Genomic DNA, 11187 nt, shown 5'->3' with positions numbered 1-11187 from the left:
GCTAGCTTTTGTCGACCGTCTGTAAGGTATAATTGCATTAGGACGGTCACGTTTTTTTTCTCCCAGGAGGCTGAAATAGATGTATAATTCATACGGTTGTTTTTATAAGGATATGCTGAACACTGTGTGGGCTTTTTTAGACCGTGGCTTTAAAATAAAAAACTACAGATACTTATATTTTTACATCACATGTCATAAAGGGTAAGCCCTATCTATTTTTTTTTTTTATTTTTTATTTTTATTTACATTTTAAAATTTAATCGTTTCGCAAATATTCCACTAACATTGTAAAAAGAAGATTCTAGTCTCAACATGGACGGACATTGTCACCAATCGTCTTCTTCTACTGAAGTCTAACAATGGGAATCTTTAAATGTAATTTCAGCCAATGTAGATTTGTAGCCAACAGGACTGTATTTAAAATGTTCGCATAGAGTCTAATAAAAATAATAAACTTTGATTTTAATCTGGAATCTAGGGCTTGGATTTAGACTAAATCTTGATCTAGATCTCGTAAAGCGTAAGTTTGTTTGTTTTCTCGACCTCCATGTTTTGAGAACACATGCTTTACCCTATCTAGATCTATGTCTCTATTTTAAATACACCGTTCAAATATGCTAATCCTCGGGGCATCCATGCTTCTAGTAACGTATGTGCATATTTCATATCTCTCTATGTGCCCCCCGTTGCTAGCCAACTGCACGGCCTGTCTCTTCCACTTGAACATTATTAAAATTAAAACTTTTCTTTGTCTCCCGCGTTACCCATACACCACACAGTTAACATCTGTTGAGGGGAGGTAACCAGAGATAGGGGAAGGGGAGGGAATTTTTCACCCTTGCCGACTCCCACATGCCGTAAGGAAGACAGAAATTACGGTATTTGTGTGTGTGATTTCGCTGGATTCTTTGTCTCCCCTTTTTTCAGACAGTGATGTGATTCGGCGTAGAGTTGTTTGTGTTTGACGCAAGTAGTTTACAGACCCCGAAAATAAATTTGCTTTTTTTACCATCAAGTGATTGATTGAGAATTGAGGTAAAATTAGATTTCGATTCTTGTCGAAGTCTCATTTTCCCCCTGATAATATTTCCCCCTCAGTGTGTTAGCTTCTTCGATTTTGTGTGCAAATGGCCACAAAATACACTTTATACATTTGTTCTGATATTTATTAGTAGATAGATCAATGTATAGATAGATAAAAAGATATTACTCTCATTTAATTTTTTTGTCATAAAGTTCAATGTATTTTCTTTTTTTTTTCAATACTTGTAGGCATTGTTTGAAAATAACTTTTGGTTTGTATACAAGGATTCAACTAGATCCATATCTATCATGTGTTTTTTTTCTCTATGACCTGTGCACCTTTTATATGGACTTTATAAGACTTGTAGTACATTCAAGTTACTGGTCATTAAAGCACTCGCGGACACTACTGCATTGTGAGGACCGTCGTAGCGATAACTGCCAGCCACTTAACTGTTCTTCTTGACATTCAGCAAAGTACACTGCAATTAAGTTAACTACAGGTGTGCCATAAATACGCTCTTATGCATTTAATGAATGTGTTACCATAGTATTTTTGTTTTAAAAACACTGTCAAGACAATGCAGTATTTTTTATTTTTGCCAGCGTAGCAAGTTCTTATGTTCAGGGTTAAGGTAGTTTTACTAGCAATAAACAAAACACAATATAGAACCCGTCTTGCCAAATGTATCATTGACTAATTTAGTACCGCATTTTCTATGTAAATGCATAGCCTTCAAAGTTTCGCTAGTGCTTCAAACTTTATTCCACGGGCGGGTGTGTGTTTTTTTTAAATATTCTAAAACAAATGACCGTCTGGCAAGAATAAAATTTTCAATTTTCAGCCTCCTCCCCTCCCCATTCCCTTTATCCTTAATGGTACTGTCCTCAAAATGTTGAAGAGTTGGTTTTTTATTTGTTATTATTCAGAGGACCTTCTGACTTTTAAACATAAATCAACTCCCGTTCTGTCTTGACTTAGTGATTTTTTTTTAAACACTCAAAAGTTTCTAGATGTGACGTTTAATGGATTCAAATTTTGATGTTGTTGAATATTTCTGGCAAGTTCTTCCTTCCCCTCTGCTAGCAAGAGAGGTTATTTATTTAGAAATTCCACTTTCAAGAGTAGACGGACAACGGTCGCAAGATGTTTGCGTTAATGAGATCTGTCCACTCCTACTGCTGGGTACGCTTTTCCTGATCAACATCGAAGAAACTAAAGTAAAAAAAAAAAATGTCTGGCAGTGAAACTGTTAGAACTAAATTAGCTTCACAGTTTTCGATCTATATTTAGATTTTCTTTCAAGCCTATCTGCTCTCCCCACCCCCTCCAATTTCTTCCATCCATTCAATCTCAATCAGGAATAATTGTTATTGGTTCTTTGTTGAGTTTTATTTGTAGCTTGTTGAAATAGAGACATTTTGTGTGTTTAAGTCAGCGGAAGGTAAACGTTAACTGCAGTGCTTACTTTAAAGCCGCCTATTTGCTTAATGAGGCTAATATTTTGGGAAGATTTTCTTTTGTTTATCTAGGATAGGAGTTACGGTTCTTTGTTGTCTAGGATCCTTATTATTACAGATTTAACTGGCCTAAAATAGGCGGTTCACGTATATTCAGTTAAACATGTTTCATTTTTGTTAAAGCGTTAACAAGCTAGGTAAAATGGTAATAAAGTAATATTTGGCCATTTGTTACAAGAGGGAGTCTGCATAATTTGTTTTAATTTGTTTAGTTAAGAGAATGTGTATACACATAGGGAATAGGCTGTACGATGACACAACGGCTATAATAGGTAATTGCAGTTTAACATGTACATATATTCTACAAAAGTGAATGTAGGTTTTTGTTTATATTCAATTTCAAATAGGAAATTGTGTGGAGGAAGATGTGCACTGGAATTAGTGTAGAATAATTGCAGACCTTTGTTCTAAAAGTACAAAATCACATGTTCGGTCAAAATCAAACTAAATAGCGGTTTTTACAACTTCTGTTAGATATACCAATATGATTGCTGCATAATGTACCTCTTTCAAACATTGATATCAATTGATTTTGTAACCACTGTATTTTTATCACTGGGGTCTTCACTCTTTACACATATGACATAGCCTATATGTACCAGTAGTCACCCCCTCCCCGGTAGTAATAGCAATGGTTTTTTAACACCGGTTTTGACTGGGATCCATGTCTAGTCTCCATTTCCGCTATGAGCTCATGGACTCTACTAATGTCCATGTGTTTCTTCCCCCCCCCCCCCCCCCCCCCCCCCGTATGCATCAATGGCGTGAGTTCTATGTCTGGCCCCAAAGTCCATTCCCGGGGTCCATGTCTGACCTCTGTGCACCAGCTTCGGCTAGTCTACAAATATACCTATGTAAAGTGGCCGCTCTAAACACTTGTCTCCCACAACGACGTTAAGTATTACCTTAACCTCGTCACTGTTTACAGCCGTAGAAAAAAATAACATGTCAGCCCGCTGCTTTATCCGCATTATTTTTGGATAACCTTTTCTGTGATATTTGAGACTTATCCCTCAGGTGTTGTCGATACCCGATTTTTTTTTCACATTCCGCTTTGATGTGTTCTGGCACTGATTAGTATCGACATAGTGACCCCTTTAGCCCATGCCCTCTCTCTACTACTGGCCGTTAGCTATTTATTTAAGGCTATACGCTTGATTAGCCCCGATTAAATTGTTTTGTCATGTTATTTTCATTTACGTTTATTTAAATTTGACAAATTGATCTGCCTTCGACTAGATTAGTTTACACCATGTATCTAGAATAAGAATATCTCTGTGTTTATTTACTCCGACATTTTTAGTCTGGCTGTTTATTGTCTCGGTTCACTCACGACCACAAGAACACACACGCTCTACAGTACCCAACCGCAGAAGTAACAGTTTGAAAAAAGATCAATTTCAACACTCAAACCACGGGTGTTGTGTTTTTTTCCCCCTCTCCTCGAGCCGGCAGCTCTTCCATGTGTTGTATTCTATCGGACCAGCGATTTCTTTCTTTCCCCCGCCCGGCGCCATTACCCTGCTGCCGTCTGTTGGAGTCGTCATCCCTCCCGGCCTGAGCGTGGTTCCTGCACTTTGGGCCGCTATGCTACACTTTTTACACTTCTGCATTTTCTAGCCGCGGATAGTTTTTTTTTCCGTGTGCGCGCACACACCGGACTTTCGTTCGTGCGAATCTGGAAGTGAGTGACTGTAGGACTAGTGGGATAGGACAGGTGAGCGTGGCTTAATTGGAGGTAAGATTCCTGCTCCATTTGTCTTTTATTATATCCACGTTTGAACACTTTTTTGCCTGGTTATTTGAATACTTTTTTTGCCAAGGTAATTCATATACCTTTCATATACCTGGTTCTACTTTAATCTCAGCTTTTTGAAGTGTTAACATTTTTAAAGGTCTCGAAATACTTAGAAAATATAAACCTCATATTTTAACCAGTGCTGAAAGTCTAGTTGTAACCCTGGTAGATTTACGATAATTTCTATTTGCAGTAAAACAAAAGCATAAGAACCATTCCCTGATTCGGTATCTTTTATATAGCAACATTATTCTAAGACAATTAACAGATGTACATTCTGTCTACTTTCATTTGTCGACCAGACAAATCTTTTCCTCATATAATTAGAAAGCATAGATTTTACTGCTCACATTCTTTCTCCTGTAGTGATGTCGTAATTAAAGTTTTATGTTAGTCTTTAATTGACATGTTGATTGAACTGCTATTGATTTTTTTTTTACAAGTCTAATGAAAAATGACCGACGCTCCTGTTTAACGAGCTTTTGATTAATCGGTTCGTGGGGTCAAAGGTCATACCACTCGACGTACTCAAGTAGGCGAATACAAGACGATTCGATCGTTTCCAACCAAAAGCCTCACATAGCGGATAAAATTGTATGGCTCCCACATTCACACCGGTTATGATTGTATAGGCTATCTGCTTCTGTGAATGTTTTGAATTTACAAAACAAAACCCCCACCCTGTCAGCAGGTATCTGCAGATCATGTCCTTATTTCCGTGTGTATAGATAGCTTGTCAGAGAGCCATTCAGCACACATACTCAAGTTTTTATCAGTGCATTCATCCAGCTTTTTTTTCCTCCCAATCCCAGCAAAGGCCTTGGTCTCCTTTGTTCTTTGTTTTTTCCTCTCCCCAAAAATTGCAACCAGCCGTAATCGCAGAGGCATAATGCACGCGCATTGATTGGTCTGTTGTGCTCGATTTGTTACAAAGGACGTAACGTAACGCTCGTTCGGCTCTTTGAAAACACAAGTAACAAGTATAACTAAGGCGCCATTTTTTTTTTGTAGTCACTTCTTGTTGATAAAAATAAATGTTACAAGCGCGAATTGAAAATATGCTCGTTTTAGCTAAGTTTAACATCGTTATTCCTTTTTAAAAGATGGCCTTGACATTTCGTTCTGTTAAGTTGTCAGTTAATTTTTTATTTTTTTCATAACAGTATATAGTCCAGTATATCCCTCAGACCCTTCAATACATTCCCCAACAGTATAGTCTACTCCGCAACAGCTGACCACTGGGTTACCGAATTACAGTACATTCCCCTGATGGCCAGTCTGATCCGGAATAAACCGTGAGGTCCTCGACTCGATGACCGGTCTGTTTCCTAATGACCGGTCTGTTTCCTACTGACCAGTGAACTAATGCACAAATCCTCGTCACCGTCCTAATGTAGTCCTGGTACATTCCGCCTGGTCCCAGTCTAACAATGTTGTGTGTTGTGTAGTTCACACCACCAGAGTCCTTGCGTGTTCGCAGTCCGGCACCTGGGTAATTTATGGCATCGGTCTCAGTGGTGTGAGGACCAAGTTTTGCACCTGTTATTGCACGCTTGCCGCACTACAGTCGAAGCTGATTGATTGGTGTAGGGCCGTGTTCTGCAGGTTTTAATTACCTCACAGCCACCGGTATTGTGGGGTTTGAGAATGAAACCAAAGTTAGGCCTAGCTTTTAACGGTTTGGTACCACCGAACTTTGTTTTGATTGCCAGCAGTTTTTGTTTGGATACTGGAAAAGGGATTTTTTTTTTACTTGTGTTAAATAAATGAGATTTTTCTATCATCCCATGATGGAGCTTTGTAATATTTTGTCATTACTGTCTTCTCGAGCCGCCACCATTGGAGCTTCTTCCCCTCCCTCCACCACACGACCCTTACAGACAAAAATAATTAACAGAGTAATTTCCCCCCCCCCTTAAATTTGAGACTTTTGGCTATAAAAACAGCGCTTTAAAAATGGAAAGGCACAAAAGAGTTTAGGATGCTAAAATGAAGGTGAAGAGGGGGGGGGGGGGGTGCAATGCAGGAAATGATGTATGCGCTTTATAGAGTTTTAATGGCCGCGTGCAACTTAACGAGCTTCTTCTTTCCCCCCCCCCCCCCTTCCTCGTTTTATATTTTACAGTTGTATTTTGCCAATCGATTTTTTCATTGGTGAATTTTATAAAATGAAAGAGGGAGAAATATTAATCTAGGTTTTCATTGGTGTGGATAAACGCTGATCAATACCGATATACATTTTTATTGGCAGGGTCTGAGTTATTCCAGAATTGTTTCGCTGCTTTGTTAAATTTGTATTTGTAATATTTGTTAGAAAGCTTTAGGTTAAACAACGTGTGTATGTACATTTAAACAGAAGTTTTAAAACTGAATGTAAACGCAATAAAAAATGAGATGTACATATGGGTTGTTTAAGCTGTATAGCCATAGTGGCTGGATGATATGTCGAACTAGTACAGAGCCAGGTTGTCACATGATCGCTTTGAAGTTGAGAATGTTTACTGTTTTATTATCGATGTAACGGATGTTTATGGTGGGTGGCTGGCAATCAAATACCGCTCTGTTGAGCTTGGTTAAACAATGCAGGAAGCAGCTTAAAGACTTTACCCGTTTTTAGACACGCATACCTGTTTTTTTTCTCTCTTTCTGGAACTGAGTCTTAAACAGAACTGAGGCTCCATGTGGGCTGGTTCCTGAGTTTAATTATCTTCATTTCGTCCATTCAACTTGTTTGACTTCCTAATCCCTGCGGTGAATGGAAAGAGAGAAAAAATGTGGGTCATAAGTCTTAGAGGAGGGGAGAAGACCGAGAGGTTTCGCTGTTAATCATTTTTCTATCCGGGACTTGGAGGTAGATGAGTAGTGGTAGGGATAAATGTGGTACCGGGTGCGAGGAGTCCTGCTGTTCTTTAACTTGATCCTCGTCTGTCGTGTTGGTGAGAAATGGGGAGGTGAAAAACTCTGGGTGGGGAGGGGGGGGGGGTGCACAGAAGTGAATCATCAGCGTTAGAGAGTGCCAGAGAAAAATCGGAACTGTGCGTATCAGGAGACTGTGGCAATAAAGCATAAATTAATATCTTTTGGTTTATCGGCTTGAAATAAACGTGTCTTCCAGATCGCTTGACTCTGTGCCGGGGAATACCGTGTCGTTTGGCGGGGGGGAGAGAGCGACTGACATTCGATAATAGACTTGTATTTACTGGTGCGTTCTCTTGCTTCCCGGATCTGACTTATTTGCATGTCTGTATTTTCTTGTCGTGTTTGGAGGATTGAATTTACACTAGGGGACCTGCAGTTTGTCGGTTGGTTGTTTGATATTTTATATTGTACTATGTAGAGGATTCTTTTATTTAGTTTAAATTCTTAATATGTAAGTTTTTTCTCAACTGATTTAAAGTACAAAATATTAAACAGCTAATGGTCCCCTTTTAGCAGATCTGGAAATACAAATATATTTGGCCCAAGCGCTTTATTGATGTATTGGCCCAGACATTAGGTACATCATAGAGCTTGTCCGTTCCATATTTAGCTCACCGGAAGTATCCCGGCATGCCCTGAAACCGTCTCTTTCACTTCCACCTCCTTCTCGCTCCACGAGCGGCTCACAAGCAGTAAATTGGCCTCCCGTTTCCTTAGTGACTCAAGTAAAGTATTTACGGCGATGTTCTAGTCCACTTGATGGTAAAATTGGGACATTTTTATTGCCACAGCCTGATATACTATTGGTAGGAGATAACGAAATGACCACAGCTAACGAAACATCAGGACGTGGTACCAAAGACTTGGCCGGGATTTTTTTTTACGCTTGTCGTGGTACGGTCGTTGTGACGTTTTTAAATGCGTCCGTTTAGTTGGTGAGTACTTAATATGCCATCGCATGTCCTTGGATAAATGTGAAAAGGTGTGCTTGTATTGATTGCGCTAGGCCTCTTTTAAAAAGTGTTTGGTTAACGATACATCATCACTGGGTGGGTATTCATGGCCCCGGGGAACGGAAATGTGTGTGTGTGGGGGGGGGGGGGAGGAAGGGGGTTTAAAATGTGAAGGTAGTACTAGTTGCTTGTGAAAAGCTGTATAACTAGTTTTCTCTGCGTTTATTGCGTAAGAGATAACATCGTCAGGGAAAGGTTAGGTGGTCACGTGATCGCATGTAACTCTAACCTTTGATTCGATTTGGCTGTAGATCAATACGGGCTCAGGTTGCTGCATGTGATGGGGCGATGGCCATCGTTCTTGCGCTTCACTGGTGCTGTTTTACACCTCCCTGTACGCTAGATTTTTTTTTTTAAATGTATTCATTATTTTCTCTTATCCTTAGCACTCAGATCATTGTTAATTGCATTCAGTTGCCCTTTAATTAAAAGTAGAGATCTTTTATAGGACCATGCATTTTCTCCCATTATTGCTTCTAGCAGTCTAGTAGAAATGTCAGCTTAAAGAAAACCTTCGTCAGCTGCCACTGTAGAGTTCCGGGTTGGAGTAAATGTTACATCTCTTAGAGCGAAGAGTAAAGTTCCCTAGCAGTCAGCTTGCTGTCTGACGGCAAGGACCACCGCGGCGGCCATTTGGATGATTTTGTTTTATTTAAACACATCGCGTGATCACAATGGGAGAAGATCAAATGTTAAAGGATTAAGCCGAGTCTCGATTCTAACGTGTTTTAATATTGATCGGCTCCATGGTAGACGGTCTTTGTTCATTAGTCGCTCCCTCCGTTCCCCCTACACCCGGGTTGAACCAACGTCGAAACCGGTTGATCCTGTCTAAATATGTTGACCCCGTCTAAATGTGATGACGTGTGGAACCTGTATAAATATGATGACGTGTTGAAACTATGTCCAAATAAGATGACGTATTGAGACAACGTCCAAATATGATGACGTATTGAAACTATGTCCAAATATGATGACGTGTTGAAACTATGTCCAAATATGATGACGTGTTTGAGACAACGTCCAAATATGATGACGTATTGAGACAACGTCCAAATATGATGACGTATTGAAACTACGTCCAAATATGATGACGTGTTTGAGACAACGTCAAAATATGATGACGTGTTGAAACTACGTCCAAGAATGATGTCCTGTTAAAACAACGTTAAAATGTGATGACAAGTTCCGACATTGGCCTAATGTATAAGAATGAGAGACGAAATTTGACGTTGATCCTCCAGTGTCTGTCAGCACAAGATGTAGTTCCAGCATTTATTGGCATCTCTCGGCTCATCTGTATGGCTATCGATTGGACGTAATCTCTTCCCCTTCTCCGGTTCTCTGATCTCGGGCTGTTGTTTGTGTTTATTTACTGCGTGGGTTCTGGCCGTATGCTGGCGAGAAATTCAATATCGGGGTGAAAGTTTCCGTTCATCTATAGGGGTGTTTAACAGAGTTGGGGGGGGGGGGGGGGTAAACAGTGTAGGAGAGGTGTTACACTGAAGACCTTGTGTGTGTAGTTAAACAGAAGACCGGATGTGAGGGGATAGGGGGGCTTTAAACAGATGAACGTATGGAGTGAGACGTATGTCATGATGCCATCAGAAAGATGTAAAGAGATAGTGTGTTCACAGTATGACAAATATCAACCACAGCACGCTCGCTTCTTCGGCAATACCCGACCTTTCGCTTAATCATACCCGTGGGCATCTGTAATTTAGTCTGCCATTCCCAACTTTTAGTGATAAAATTATTGCTTTTAGGATGCTTCATCAAAAATGATTATGGGTATTACAATCGTCTGGTGATTTTTTTTTATATAGAAAAATACATCTTTTCGATTAACTCTGGGGGTTTTCTTCTTTTTTCTTCCCCTTTTAATTGCTGTTCTTGCGGAAATGATTTTCGATAAATCATAAAATACAATTTTTAAAGCAAAATTGCCCGTGAAAGTCGGGGATATTTGTTGACTGTAGTGCCACTATGACTGTCTGATTTCCATCATTTGAGTTAGATATATAATGTGTGTTTGTATGCCTGTATATTAATATCTATACCCATAAAATTTCAAATTTACAAACTACACTTGGCTACCTGTAGACAGCAAGTACCACCCCACAGCGTCCATCTTTGCCGGTTTGTCTGTAGCGAGTGAGACGAAAGTTTCATTTGGTGAAGTGCTCACCCCTGTCCTACAGCTCACCCCTAGGCCACTTCACCAACGCTGCGCACTTAGAAATCACACAGACGCTGTTAAAGATGTCTCGTAAAATATTGCTTGCTTTGGTTGGTTTTCCTAACCGTCTCATTGATTTTCTTTAGATACAAGTTTAATAAGAAAACCGATTAGAGATTTTTTTTTCTAAATATTTAAAAATATTTTCAGTGTGAGGTAATGATCGATAATTTTACTTGAAAAAAAAGTTTTTTTTTGACCGTCCTAGTAGGTTTTAGTACACAGAAACAAGAGAACTACAAGTGATTTCATTTTCGTGCTGACATTTGAAACTTAAAAATACATCTAACAAACTGATAACAAGCATAATGGTGATACACGTTGTTCATTATTTATACAAATTTTAAGCATTAAAAAGCATGACCTTAGGGGAAACATTTTACTCCAATTGTTTTTACTCTCTAGAAAGCTAGTCAAACCATAACTGTTTGATTTGATTACCACTAGGCTCAGGGCAGTTTGTTTCATCTCACACTTGTCACTATAAGAGGGCCGATAGACCAAACGTTAACTACGCCACTGTATATACCTATATTTAACTCGTACCCTAACCTGCTCGCAAAAACTGATTTGATTATGGAGCTAAATCACAATTAACGTTGGGGGTCTCTACTAAGGTTCTTTAATGTTGTGAGAATAACGTGGTAAAATTGCTTTGAGCAGAAAGTTTGGGG

General features: G+C 39.3%; 1 protein-coding gene across 4 annotated transcripts in view; it reads left to right on the top strand.

Moving 5' to 3' along the window:
* The window catches only part of LOC131945028 (CD151 antigen), a 30818-nt gene that overhangs the window by 5808 nt on the left and 13823 nt on the right, over positions 1 to 11187 (top strand). The window contains exon 1 of one of the 4 annotated variants that reach the window (XM_059305999.1): positions 110 to 201. The exons of 1 other annotated variant lie outside the window; for it this stretch is intronic. The gene's annotated coding sequence lies outside the window, so the exon portion shown is untranslated. Of the gene's footprint in view, positions 1 to 109; positions 202 to 4095; positions 4283 to 11187 lie in introns of those variants that run through there. 2 more of the 4 variants (XM_059305997.1, XM_059306001.1) reach the window with 2 other exon arrangements.

The sequence above is a fragment of the Physella acuta genome, unplaced genomic scaffold (genome assembly GCF_028476545.2).
Source record: "Physella acuta isolate Inbredline_101_S28 unplaced genomic scaffold, ASM2847654v3 ptg000519l, whole genome shotgun sequence".
In the NCBI taxonomy this organism is placed as follows: domain Eukaryota; kingdom Metazoa; phylum Mollusca; class Gastropoda; family Physidae; genus Physella; species Physella acuta.
Note: the sequence above shows the minus strand (reverse complement) of the source record. Positions and strands in the feature narration are given on the sequence as shown.